The sequence below is a fragment of the Mastomys coucha genome, unplaced genomic scaffold, assembly GCF_008632895.1.
Source record: "Mastomys coucha isolate ucsf_1 unplaced genomic scaffold, UCSF_Mcou_1 pScaffold13, whole genome shotgun sequence".
Taxonomy (NCBI): Eukaryota; Metazoa; Chordata; class Mammalia; order Rodentia; family Muridae; genus Mastomys; species Mastomys coucha.
This window is the reverse complement of record NW_022196895.1, coordinates 1,672,222-1,685,827: the sequence shown is the minus strand read 5'-3', so window position 1 is coordinate 1,685,827 and position 13,606 is coordinate 1,672,222. Positions and strand designations below refer to the sequence as shown.

The 13,606-nt window shown below is 47.4% G+C and overlaps 1 protein-coding gene across 21 annotated transcripts in view; it reads right to left on the bottom strand.

Annotated features, from left to right (window-relative positions):
• Svil (supervillin) overlaps positions 1-13,606 on the bottom strand; it is a 202,556-nt gene that overhangs the window by 110,775 nt on the left and 78,175 nt on the right. The window contains exon 1 of one of the 21 annotated variants that reach the window (XM_031364883.1): positions 11,913-12,847. The exons of the other annotated variants lie outside the window; for them this stretch is intronic. The gene's annotated coding sequence lies outside the window, so the exon portion shown is untranslated. Of the gene's footprint in view, positions 1-11,912; positions 12,848-13,606 lie in introns of those variants that run through there. 21 annotated transcript variants of the gene reach the window in all.

The following is a 13,606-nucleotide window of genomic DNA, read 5'->3' as shown; positions in this document are numbered from 1 at the left end:
CCTAAATATTCACCACTCTTTTAACAAACCAAATAAGGCCAAGTGGCAACTCAGTCAACTGCATTGGTTATTTTAAAAACTCCATCAGCTCAACAGCTGGGTTGGAGTGTTTGTGATATGCAATCACTAATCCATTTAAACCCCTGTATTCATGGGCTCTGCATGCAATGGTTAAACTGAGGAAGGGGGTAATTAGCCCTACCTTTTTATTTCATGTACTTAAGAACAGGTCACTGCATTCTTTCATTTTAAGAAACAGGAAAGTCTTGTATTTGGGGGAATGCAATCTAATTCAGTTTGCTTTTAGGGGAAGAGAACTATGGCAGGAACTTAGCATAGACCCTGTGTAACTCTACACGCTTCTCTGTGGAGGGCAGCTTGAGACTGCTCAGAAAATACTGTGGCAGCCAGACTGACAGGGAGGCTTCTGCCTGAGGGGAATCTCCCATGGAAAGCAACAAGTTCACGGCAAAGCTCGTTGTGTTAAGGGAAAGAGGCATTTTAGACTGAGGACTAAGAGGTGTGGCTTAGTGGCAGGGACCTTGTCTAGCAGGTATGAGGCCCTCCTTAGATCCCCAAAACTGCAAAGCAAAACACAAGAGTAAGGAGAGGGACATAGGTGATAGCACTCAGTCTGGGAGTTGCCATCGAGGTTAACGCCTAAAGAAAGAAGCAGCTACTTGCAAGAGAGCATACACAAACAGAGCAGAGGAGAAAAACCTATGCATTCATCAGTTTAGTCTAATGAGAAATAACAGCGGCTTCCCACAAAAATAGGAGGCCTAGAAACTGGATGTCTACCAGGCTTCCAAAGGCCATGGGGATAGCCCCTGAGCCATAGCCTCTGACAGGGTCAGGAGTCAAGCCCTGGGAGTTTGGCCGCACAGCTAGCCTGGCCCCTTTTGGATCCCATGCAGCCCTCAGTGAGACATTGCTACTCTGCCCAGGGGTACTTTCATTCTTCTCAGTGGGGGGCTTACAGTGATAATAAAGGCTGCTACTAAAAGCTAAACTCCCCCTCACCCCTCTCTCTCCCTTCTCCCAGAAAGCAGCAATGTTTCTAACACTGATGTGAGCCAAACCCTCAACTGCACTTGTGCAAGCTCTGAGCCACATTGTATCTGTCAGCAGTCAGAGTCCTGCTCTCCCACCAGGGCTCCTGACTCTGCATACCTCTGCCAGTTCTGTGTGCTACATACATTTGCAGGGAAACCATCACCACCACCTTTGGTGATAAGGGCCAAATGCCTCCAGAAAGCCAGGCAAGCACACCCACCACAGGATTCTACCCATCCCAGGGTAACACACGACCACTAGGGACCACAGCAGCGTACAGATAGGATACTAGAAGCCAGCTTTTGCTCAAGCCACAACTCCTGCAGCAGCTTCCCTTCACACAGATGCCAACAGGCAACCTACTAGCTAAGAGACTACTAGCTAGGAGCCAGGGTGAGTTTACATCAAAGGTAACACCGGTGGCTGGTGTCGCACATCCTGTCCCCACTTTCCCTCCTCCTGTGAGGTAACATGTGAGAACATGTATGGTTGGATTATGCTGTGAGACTGCCCCATCCTCTAAATGGCATAAAAAGAGACCCCACATCTGCTACGTGGGCTCTGATTCCTCCCTTCAGAAATCCTACCATGCTGCCTGTCTCTTGTGCTGGGGCCCGGACAATCCTCAGGGCCTTCAAACACTGTCATCACTCTATCCGCGCATGGCATTAATAGCTCTTCTAATGAAGGATTTTCCCTCACTAACCCCTCACCTAAATCAGACTTTTCGAGTCAGTAGTACTCCCAGAGAGCTGCACTGAGTGACTAAGAAGTACTTTGCAGGGCTGCCTGAGGCTGTCATCAACATATTTCAACCAATTTCCTCCACAACCCAAACAAGAAATGAGACAAAGCACATGATATGGACAATGTGGAGGCTGCAGGTTCCCTCATCCCGGGTCGCCATACTGCCTGCAGGTTCTCTCACCCCCAGTTGCCATGCTGCCCCACTCTGTGAGGCTGTGTGTCTTCAAGGCTTCACCTCAATCTCCATTGGCGGTGATGAGGAGGCTAAAGAGTGGACCTTTGCATGCATAATTCAGAATCTGGGAATGAACATCTAATGTGGTCAGGGCCTCAAAGAACCTACCAAACTGTATTCAGCTGCCCGTGTGGGAGGGCATGCATGTGTGGACCTCTGCCTCCCTATACTGTGCTCCAGTGCATCCCTCCCTGCCTCCCCGTGATGTGCTCCCCTCAAAATATTCCTCTGATACAAGCCTCAATTACTTCTAGAAACACACCATTTAGATGTTTCCTCTGCCAACCTAGCCTCACACACTCCATAGGTCTACGAATGGCTGTCCCTGCCACTCATTCCATGAGTCTTTGGGAAGAGGGAAGCTTTGCGGTCTATGTGGCATTCCAAGTTTCCATACTCTGTTCACGGACCTCTCCTTAAAGTATCAACTCAACAAAATCACTACTTACAGTGGCCATTTGAGACACTGCTTCCCAGCCACAGGTGACCCGCCAGTATCTTCCTTTGTTTAAAAAGTTGATTTCTTGAATCTAGACATCACAAATGATGAGCTCTCCTGCCAGCCAGTTGCACACATGGCATTGCACTCAGAAAACACTCATTAAAATACCAAGGAAATTTGTTCTCAGATCTTAGAGTCACTAGCTGGATGTACTTTCATCTGAGTGTCTAAATAAATTGTAATTTACTTTTAATGAAATAATTACCTGGAGAATGGCAAGTGATGAAATATTTATAACCCATGAGCCATAAGCCAAACCGACCCTCTCAACATGTGCAAAGTAAAGCGTGGTCCTAGTACAACAGCACAGGCAGGCAGGGAGGAATTGGCTGGAGCACAGCATAGGGAGGCAGGGAGAGGTGGAGTGGAGCACCGCACAGGGAGGCAGGGAAGGATGCACTGGAGCACAGCATGGAGAGGTGGGGAGTGGTGGTGTGGAGCACAGCACAGGGAGGGAGGGAGGACTGGAGTGGAGCACAGCACAGGAAGGCAGGGAAGGATGCACTGGAGCACAGCATGGAGAGGTAGGGGGTCATACACTGGAGCCCAGAACAAGGAGGCAGAGAGAGATGGAGTGGAGCACAGCACAGGGAGGGAGGGAGGACTGGAGTGGAGCACAGTATAGGGAGGCAGGGAGTCATACACTGGAGCCCAGAATAAGGAGGCAGAGAGAGATGGAGTGGAGCACCGCACAGGGAGGCAGGGAAGGATGCACTGGAGCACAGCATGGAGAGGTGGGGAGTGGTGGTGTGGAGCACAGCACAGGGAGGGAGGGAGGACTGGAGTAGAGTACAGTATAGGGAGGCAGGGAGTCATACACTGGAGCCCAGAACAAGGAGGCAGGGAGAGGTGGAGTGGAGCACTGCACAGGGAGGCAGAAAGAATGGAATGGTTTATATAAAACCAGTGCCGGAGGTTACCAGAAGAATTTCTACAGTATTAAAAAGAAAAATGTGAAGAAAGCCTGCAGACCCAACGTTTCAGACGTAAACTAGACGTGCTGACTCTCCCCAGACACACAGCCATTTACCTCATGGGACTGAACTCATTCTAAAATCACTTCAAAACCCTCAACATGGTCTTCCGGCATACCTGAAATCCAGTTTCTTGGGAAATCTGAAGCAGGAGGCTCACAGGTTCAAGACTTGCCAGAGCTATGCAACAAGTTCAAGGCTAGCCTTGGCAATTGAAAAAATCATTACATTTATTATTTCTGTGTGGGAGGAGGGGTGGGGTGGAGCAGCACAGCACACAATTTGGAGATCGGAGGACAACTTTGGGAAGTCAGTTCTCTTCTTCCACCATATAGGTCTGGGGGCACTGAAGCCAGGTCAGTCAGGCCTGGGGGCAAGTACCTTACCCTCGGCACTACTTCAACAGCCCCAGCTGGGTAACCTATAGTAAAAAGCAGAGGAGGGAGCTGGGGCTGTCGATCATGGTAAAGTGCTAGTCTCCCAAGCAGGAGGGATGCAATGCCCACAACTGCAGCAAGTAAATAATAAATTAAAACCTTCAGGTGAAGCTATTTCCACTTTTAATAAAGCTCTGGAACAAAGTCAGAAAGCTGTAAAGTCAATGACTTAGCTACCACACCCTGGTCGGATGAGACCACCGTCAACCTTTACTCCATAGTGAATCAGCATTTATGCCAGCAGAGAGGACACAGATTTAAAACGTCAGGAAGGGGCGTCTGACTTGCTCTTGCTTGCATGAAGCAAATTTAAAAAACAAAAAAGCTTATGAACAGAGTGCATAAATTGTAAGGATTATGGGAGACAGAAAATGCAAGCTTCGAGCAAAGGACAAGCAGGTACGTGCACTGAGGGGGTGTGACGCAATGCTCTGAGATCAGCCTCACAGAAATAGAGCAGAGGCGTGACTGGTTGCTGGGGAGGAGACATGGGGTGCAAGGTGCAGCACCAGATGAGTGAGTTCTACACTGTAGCAGACCTGGCACCCACAGAAGCCTGGCAGGCGTGCAAGAGCATCTCTTAGAGTACAGCTGGTGAGATGGCTTCCGAAGGTCCTGAGTTCAAATCCCAGCAACCACATGGTGGCTCACAACCATCTGTAAATGAGATCTGACGCCCTCTTGTGGTGTGTCTGAAGACAGCTACAGTGTACTTATATATAACAATAAATAAATCTTAAAACAACAACAACAACAAAAGAATACAGCTCGCTGCTTCCCACTGCACCGGCCCTCACACTTGTAAGTACTCAGAAAGTAGAGGTGAGTGGTGAGTGTCCCCAGGCACTGAGCTACCCAAGGGGCAGAGGCAGCAGAGCAGCAGAGCCACCATCCATCTGGAGAATAAGCACATCCTGCCTTTTCCTGCCACCCCTGCTGGGCTAGCTATGGCCACGGCAGTAACTCACAGAAGGATAAAGAAAAGCAAGTCCAGAAGAGAGGGGAAGTCAGATTAGAGGAAAGACATGTTGAGTATTTAAATGTATACAAAAAGAGCAGCAAGAGTTTAATCTGAAAAGAGGGAAGAGAGTGCCCAACACAGAGGGCTGGGGAGGAAGGGGTAGGCACCAATAGGTAAGCAGTGGGGGCACCTGAAGCAGACTCAGCCCAGGGCAGGAAGACGGAGCAGGAGCCTCCCTCCTGCCATTCCTCACTTCCTCCTGCACCCTTCCTAAACCACTTCCTCAGAATGATCAAATACCTTAGTTTGAAAGGTCTGTATTACAGAACAGAAATTTGTAAGAACCTCTTTACCAGAGAGATGCCGCCAAGGCCCAGAGAACAAACAACACATTAAAGTCACACACAGTGTGACCTCTATCTAGGTATGGCCTGAGGCAGTCCTGGAGGTTAGACACCCCCAATTGTAGGTTGCTTTGCTGGGAGCAGGAAGCAAACCCATGAGCTCCAAGTGAGCTGTCTGTCCTTGGTCTTCACATCAATGTCCAGCGCGTTCCCCAATCTGCCTGCTCCCCAGCAAGCTCCAGGAAGCCTCTAAATGAATCAGCCTTGTCAGTGGAGCCTGCTTAGACAATACAAACAAAACAACAAGAACTCCACAACGAAGAGATTAAGGCTCGTGTCCTCTGTAGGTAAACCGCCTCACAGCGAGCGGTCAGTCATCCTCATCGCCAGAGCCACATCTCTAATCTAATCAAAAAAATTAAAAATTCATCACTTTCCATAAAAAATGTATGATTTATGATTTATAAAGCCAAATGGCTGTGTTTCGTTGGCTAAAATGGATGTCTTGTAGAAATTAAGACTACCAGCATAAACTGGAGAACCATCTACTTAACAGAACAACTAAGTCTTTTGAATTTTAAATTTTCTTCCTTATGTTTTTTTTTTTTTTTTCAATGCTGGTACAAAACCCAGGGGGCATTGTTTATGCAGGCGAGTGCTTTATCACTGAGCTAAACCACCACCTGTTCCCCCAAGCCCCCTTTTTGTCTAGCCTGACTCAAATCTATACAATTAGCTGACTGAGAATCAGAAACAATATCTGCAAACAATCAAAATGGCATTTTGTGTTTGTAACAGCAACCACTCATGGTGTGAGCCAGACACAGCACGGACAAGCACAGTTCAGCTTTATGACCACCCGCCCCCTGCTAGAGCATGATTAGCTTACATTCAACAGCACCACAATACCAAGGAAGGTGTGCATACAAAACTTTCCAAAGGCGATGCCTTCCCTTAAGCTACCTCTTTTTTTTTTTTTTTTAGTTGGTTTTTCGAGACAGGTTTTCTCTGTGTAGCCCTGGCTATCCTGGAACTCACTCTGTAGACCAGGCTGACCTCGAACTCAGAAATCCGCCTGCCTCTGCCTCCCAAGTGCTGGGATTAAAGGCGTGCGCCACCACTACCCGGCTTAAGCTACCTCTTAATTCAATAGATTTGAAGCTGAAAGGCCCCCGCTTTCCTTCTTCACTTTGAGCTTGAGGGTTTTGCTTTGTGGAGTACATAAACTCATGTACAAAAAAAAAATAAAAACAAAACAAAAACAAAAACATGTGAATGTGTTGTATTTCTGCTGAGATGGAGTAAAATTCCACACGATGTTTCAGAATACAACATTCACTTAAAACAGACAAGTCTCTGAAATCCTAATGTCTCTGAAGACATACAGGCATATTTTGTTAGGTGACTATGTAACTTGGGGTTCCAAGTGACCAGACAGGTCGGTGTGCTTAGAGCAAAAGTGAAGGCCCTTCAGGAGACAAGAAGCCTCCGATTAACTATAAAGTGCTGAAAGCTGGTGGTGTGTGCTGGAGGCAATGGCTTACGTAGTAAAGCACCTACTCAACAAGCCTGAAGACCTGAGTCCAGATGTGGAAGCCTGTAACCCCAGCGCTGGGGTGGTGGGCACAGGCAGATCCCTAGAGTTCACCAGCCAGGTTGTTGAAGACCTGAGTCCAGATGTGGAAACCTATAAGCCCAGCGCTAGGGTGGTGGGCACAGGCAGATCCCTAGAGTTCACCAGCCAGGTTGTTGAAGACCTGAGTCCAGATGTGGAAGCCTGTAACCCCAGTGCTGGGGTGGTGGGCACAGGCAGATCCCTAGAGTTCACTGGCCAGGGAGTCTACAGGATGAGCTCCAGGATCAGTGAGTGATTGTGCCTCAAAACTTAAGGTGGAGAGCAACTGAGGAGGGGACTCCACATTGACCTATAGTAGAACTACACACTTGTGCAATATGTGCAGCTGCACACACAAACACAAACTTGTGCATATGCCCCTACACACACACACACACACACACACACACACACACACAGTGCAGTATGTATAAAAGCTGCTGATGGCCATTCACAATCTTACTTCGTGTTTTATGCATAATTCTACCAATGCTAGATATACAGACTACAAATGTTCACACAGCTAACTAGAACACAGGGTTTAATCACAAAGTAAAAAGCTAAGAATCACACATGAACACCTCCTACCCAACATGGACAAGCCCCAGACGGAACCGCATGACAAGCAGTGTGTGAACCGTGTGGACCATAGGAAAGGACATGTAGGCAAATGGGGAAGCAGAAGATAGTTAAAATACATTTAAAAATCCCTGAAAATAGAAATGTGAATATGAGAGACTGTGGAGCAGAAGGGGGCAGTGTGTATATATGTGTTCATGCGTGTAAGTCTGTGTGTGTGTATTTGTATGTATGCCTGTGTGTGTATATTTGTGTACATGTCTGTGGGTATGTGTGTGTATATATGTGTGTATATGTGTGCTTGCATGTGTGTGTGTGTGGGTGTGGGTGTGGGTGTGTGTGGGGGTGTGTGTGGGTGTGTACATGCGTGCATACGTATGGAAATAGTACAGAGAGGCCATTAACATGCTATGAGTTTAAAATTTTAAAAGTGGAAACAACAGAATAGGAATGCTAAGGCCCATGGTAGAGCTCAGGAGCACAGAATACAGAGAAAGGCATTTACTTCACTGGCCCAGGCCTGAGGTGGGCTCCCTACAGAGTGGTCAGCCACAGAGGTTCTCACAAGGCCGGCCAGGAGGAGCAGGAGGGTTTGAGTGGGTACTGAAAGTCACTGGCAGGAAAGAAGGGAGCGTGGGCTGGAGGGCAGGGGAGCTTTATTTAGAAGGAAGAAACCTGAGTATGTTTTCCACACAAAGAGACAGAGCCAGGAAGGAGACAGAAGTTCAAAGTCAGAGAAATGGAAGATACACATGAAGGTACAGATGGAAGGAGAGCACTAGAGATGGGAGGGGCTGGCTGAAGTAGGAAGTGGGCCTCTTGGAAGCTTTCTACCATGCAGCCCACCAGGAAGCTTCATTTCAGTGAACACAGGAATGAGTCCACCTCTCCATCTTCCCCCTTCCTCCATCCCCATCTTTTCCCTCTCCCCTGTCCCCCTTTTTTCTTTGATGGTAATAGTTCTTGCATACATTAAAGCTATCCCTCAAGCTTCATATGCCAGAGCCTGGATCTCCAAACCACATGGTAATGGTAATTGTAGGTAGGACCCTTGGGAGGCAATTGGGCCATATAAGCCTCTGTGTGGATGTGTTAACAGGGTAGCCAAGAGTGGCTCTGTCATAGGAGAACATGTTCTGTGGCACACGAGCTCTTTCACCACATGAGGCTCCATGATGCCAGAGGTCTCAACAATGTCACTCCTTACCTGCATCAGCCCTGGAAGGCACGTGTCAGGGTATGTTTATTTCACCGTATGGTACTTGCAAGTGTGACAGGCATAGGGGCCTCACTATGTTCTTCTCTGAATCTCTTCAGGGAATGTAGTCACCAAGGACAGGCACACTCTATAGCCTTCTGGACCTCACACTATTGAGTCCAGTGCCCTGCCCAAGTGAGATGCCCAGGAACCTGGAGAAATGAGCAAGCCTATACCAGTGAAGGGGAAATCACTGATCAATGTAGGCCTAAGAACTGGGCCTACGTTGCATTTACACAAAACCCAGCTTTCTCCAGGTTAGAAACCTGTTTGGGATTAGTAGGTTAACTTTCAGAATGAAATACATGCTCTCTTCAGAACCACCCATGGCAAGTGTCTCTGAGAGGCAGAGGCCTTTCTGAACCACACCAAAGTACCGCTGTCCCCCAGGAGGTCAACAGGGCAAGTCCCCTCCCAGGATGTGTTACTTGAGACATGCCTAATATGGAAAAGTACCCAAGTCAAGAACTCAGCTGAATTTTTTCATCTCAGGCAAGACTCCAATATTGAAGAGGCTGTCTTTGCCAAATGCACCTCAATTTCCTGTGTTGGCAAAAGCATGCATCCAGAAATCTCGTCAGACTTGTAACAGGAAGATATCTTTCTGCATGCATATTTAGATCTGAGGAAAAAGACATTCATATAACATGGAGCACTGGGGCCCAGTGGATATTCCAGGAAAAATACCCTGAGCTTCTGACAGAATGTAGCTAAATTATGACTTGACAAAGCCACATGCTACTACAACTCAATCCAATCCAAACAACTTACATTTGTGGAATGGCCACTGGGTGAGATAAGATCCAGGGTACTGAGACCCAATGCCTGTTGGATGCGTAGAGCACCAGGAGCCCTACAGTAGAAGCTAGTGTCAAGGTCTCTGGAGCCAGAGACAGATAGTAAGAGGACACTCTGGCCCACGTCATGTGACATCATCCCCCAAGCACGCACACAGAGCATTCTGAAGAGGACACCAGCAAAGGCATGGTGGTAGGAGGATCCTGAGAGAGAAAGGCTGAGGGGTAGGGATAACAGCACAGGGCAGAGAGGAAAATGATGAATCCACTTGCGAGGAATGGCATGGTAAGAGTTTGTTTACAAAGAGCATTCTGACATTAGACTGGACACACGCAGGAGGAGCGGAAAGAAAAGGGAGCCCTGGACCAGCAAAGCACAGGTTGGAGACAAGGCTGGCAATGAGGTGGCTGGTCACATCACAGGCTAACACAGACGCCTGGGGAACAAGCCACGATGCCTGGAAATTCCAGGGCGTTCTAGATGGGGGGATACTTGTCATCCTGGCAAGGCACTCCCTATCTTTATGCTGTAACACAAGGATCATCCTACAGGGTCTAGACAGCCAGACCCTGGGGACATGACTTCCTGTTCATCAAGCTGGGTTCCAACAATGGAGGTGGTTTCCATTGGCTAACTGCCCATGGCCTGTGACCCTGCCTGCTGCAGTTCCCAGGGCATCCTTGCAGAATCCAAAGGCTTTGCCCGTGCCTGCAGGTCTTCTGCTGCAGAGCATTTAATGTCCCCAGGTATTCTCACAGGTATGCATTAGGGATGAGAACTCAGTCTTCTGGGCATCTCCAAAGAGCAGGCAAAGATAAGCAGGGGCCTTGGGGATGGGAGGGGCTCTCCACAGAGGGCCAGAACTTTACCAAACTGTAAAGACTATACTCAACTGATCTATTAAAACTATGGATAGCTCAACGGATCCATTAAAAGCCTCTCTGGGGGGGGGGGGGGTTAGCTAGCAAGCATCATCTTGTCCCACAGAAGGGACAGTGTCAGTCACAAACCACCTCTCCTCAGCACCTGTGTCACAGCTGCTCACCTTCAGAGGGTGACATGAGGTCCTATTTCTAGCAGGACATTCAATTGCTAGGCTTGTCTGAGAGCTGTCCTGCCTCACTGAGAGGGGTAGCCCCACCCTGACCCTTGCCACCACTGCAACGTGTGTGGTGTGCGTGTTCACAATTCATACTACAGTTCTTCTCAACCAGGGATACTACTCTTGGCCATAGAAACCCTCTATGCATCTACATACAGCACACGAATTGAGCACTGACCCTTTCCACCTGAGTCCCTTGCACACAGGCAGTGGGTATATACAGTAGAAATCTATTTCACCAGTGGCACAACTTCCAGTGGAGAAGCACAGTAGGCTCCCCAGTGATGTTCCTCACTATAAATATTCTATAAATAATAATAGCTGTGCATGCGTCTTCACGTCATACATGACTAAAAGATCACCTTTTTTTATTCTATCAGCGGCACGTGTCAAATTCACCTGCTATGTTCTACACTTCACCACTGCTTTCCAGCCCCAAATCAATTACAGAACAGACTCCAGAGCTCTCCCCCCAGGGACTAAAAAGGCATGATAACACCCCTTATTGGAAAATTTTAAAATGAACTACAGTGAAAAACTTAAGAGCCTTGTCTGAGAGTTTTTAAAATTCTGAACCAAAGCTGTTCTAGATGTCAGAATCTGAGCAGCAGTAGCCTGAAAGCAAAGGGTAGGTAGGCACACACGAGACTCAGGCATTCGCAGCTTCACATGAATTAATAAGGGGAGTTAGGACCAGGGTAGAGCCCTGTGGAAGAACACGTGCTGAGCGCACTGGAGGCCCTGGGGTTGGGCACTCAGTACCACCCTGAATGACAGGGTAGATAGATAATAGATAAGCAGGTAGAGAGGTAGACAGACAGACAGACTGACAGACTGATAGACAAATAGACAGATGATAAAGAGATGATAGGTAGATAGTAGGTAGATAGGTAGATAGATAGATAGATATAGAGATAGATAGATAGATAGATAGATAGATAGATAGATAGATAGATAGATGACAGACAGATGTGAAATAAAGTGACATCCTGTATTGGAAAAATCCTTTAATTCCAAATTCAAATGCTAAACTGTAGACAGGACTTACTAAGTTATATTAAGCAAATAGTCAGTAATAAACCTCTCTGTGTTATAAAGTAGGTCCTTTTGTTTGTAAGAAAATCCAATCTTTCCAGACCCCTAAACTACACCCCAGGGCAGCCAAGGGGTAACTGCAGTAACTAGCATGCACTGGCAGAAAACTGCAAAGCTTTGAATCAACAACTCCCCAGGAAGCATGCTCGCAGAGAGCTCCTTCCAGATGCACAGCTGCATTTAGATACAGAGAAAGATTTTTCACTTACTTCAAATTTCTGTGTAATCCTCGTTCCTCTAAGTGAGAGGGGCCAGGAACACAGTACAATCCCTTATTGTTGTAATAAAAACAAAACAAAAATAAAAACCATCTATGTCCTCTAACTCAGCCTTGGGGATTCTTGAGTCTCTTTGATGAACATTATCTCTAGAGACTAAACAAAAAGCAAAATTTCCCAAGTTAGATCAGTAGCACTCACAAGAACAGTGGTCAACAAACAAGGCAACAGCCTCTATCAGTGGAGTGATTCACAGCAGGGTATATTTAGAACGGTGCTTTCCAGAGGGTGCTGAGATGCCAGATTCAGGAAATAGGTGAGGGCTACATCCCAAGAGTTTCTCTGAAGGAAGAACACCAAAATATTAATAAAAAGGATCTTCTTTTTGAAGTCCCCAGGCCCCTGGTGTCTTCGAGGCTGCGCTTGCCCACTCTGGTCTTGGCGGAGTCATCCATTCCTGGGTAAATCCACATGAAATCTGAAGACACTGTGGTGGAGGACACAGTCGGAGGCAATGTGGCAGCTCCACATGGGACCAGCCTTTTATGGCCTGATAGAAGCTAATGGAGCAGAAATAGCTCCTGACACTGAGAGAGCCATCAGCTGTTGCAACAGGCCTGGCCAGCAGCCACTTTGAAAGCAACTCAATTGGCCGCATTGTCTCTAGCTTGTTTTATAGAGAAATTAAAAAGGTACAGCGGGCTGTTGTGCAGGTGACAGTACAGAGTAAGATGAGCAAGCATGCTTCCTATGCTAGGACAGAACGAACAGAATCAACAGAATGCATGATAAAACCCAGATCCTAAACACCACACACAGAGAGGACACACGGATAGATGGGTACACAGTGACACAGCACACACGGCAGCGCTGGCCTTTACAAACTGTACCGGCGTAGCCCTCTCTACACTGGCTAGCATGCCCCATCAGTAGAAAACGGCATTGTCAGAAGTATTTTGTAAAGCTACCTGAACATTTTGCTTATGACCCAGGTTTATCCTCCAGTCAACAAGACTCAAGACCAGACAGTCCTTAACCACTAAAAGCAGAGGAGGAAAAAACTGATTGCAGCCACTTCTTAAATGGCCACTTGCACTTTTTAAACACCAAGAAAATCCGTTTACAAAAGTACTTACCAGGGTAAGCATCCCTGCTGTTACAGGATAAGGGTGAGCCTTAATTGTCTGAGATAGCTTCCATGTAAATCTGGACGCTCCTTAAGTCTTGGGCTGAGAGCAAAGCTGTGTGCTGTGTGGGCCTCCCGCTGGTATGCCTCTGAGTGTCACGTTCCCAGACCACCAGCTGCCCAGCTGCAGCGAGAGGAGTGTGAAGGACTGACAACAAGGGTCGGAATCCCTGTCACTAATTAACCCTGCAGGGCATTATGAATCCCTAGGAAACAACCCTTGCTCAGGTGAAAAGATGAGGATGCTGTACTGTGTGGTTAAAGTACTGAGAGAATGCTACAGCCATGAGAAAAGGAGACTGTCTGTGGGGATGGAAAAGCTAAACATCTCCACTCCTTCCACGGATCAAAGCACCCTAGCCTAGCAAATATGTATGGTTTTTATGTGCTGATTTGAAAAACAGACAGCAGATACCCTGAAGAGGTGTAGCAATTGGACACTGGCTTCAGTCTGTCTTGTTCAAGGATAAAACAGACAGTGTTCAAGGGTTAAAACAGT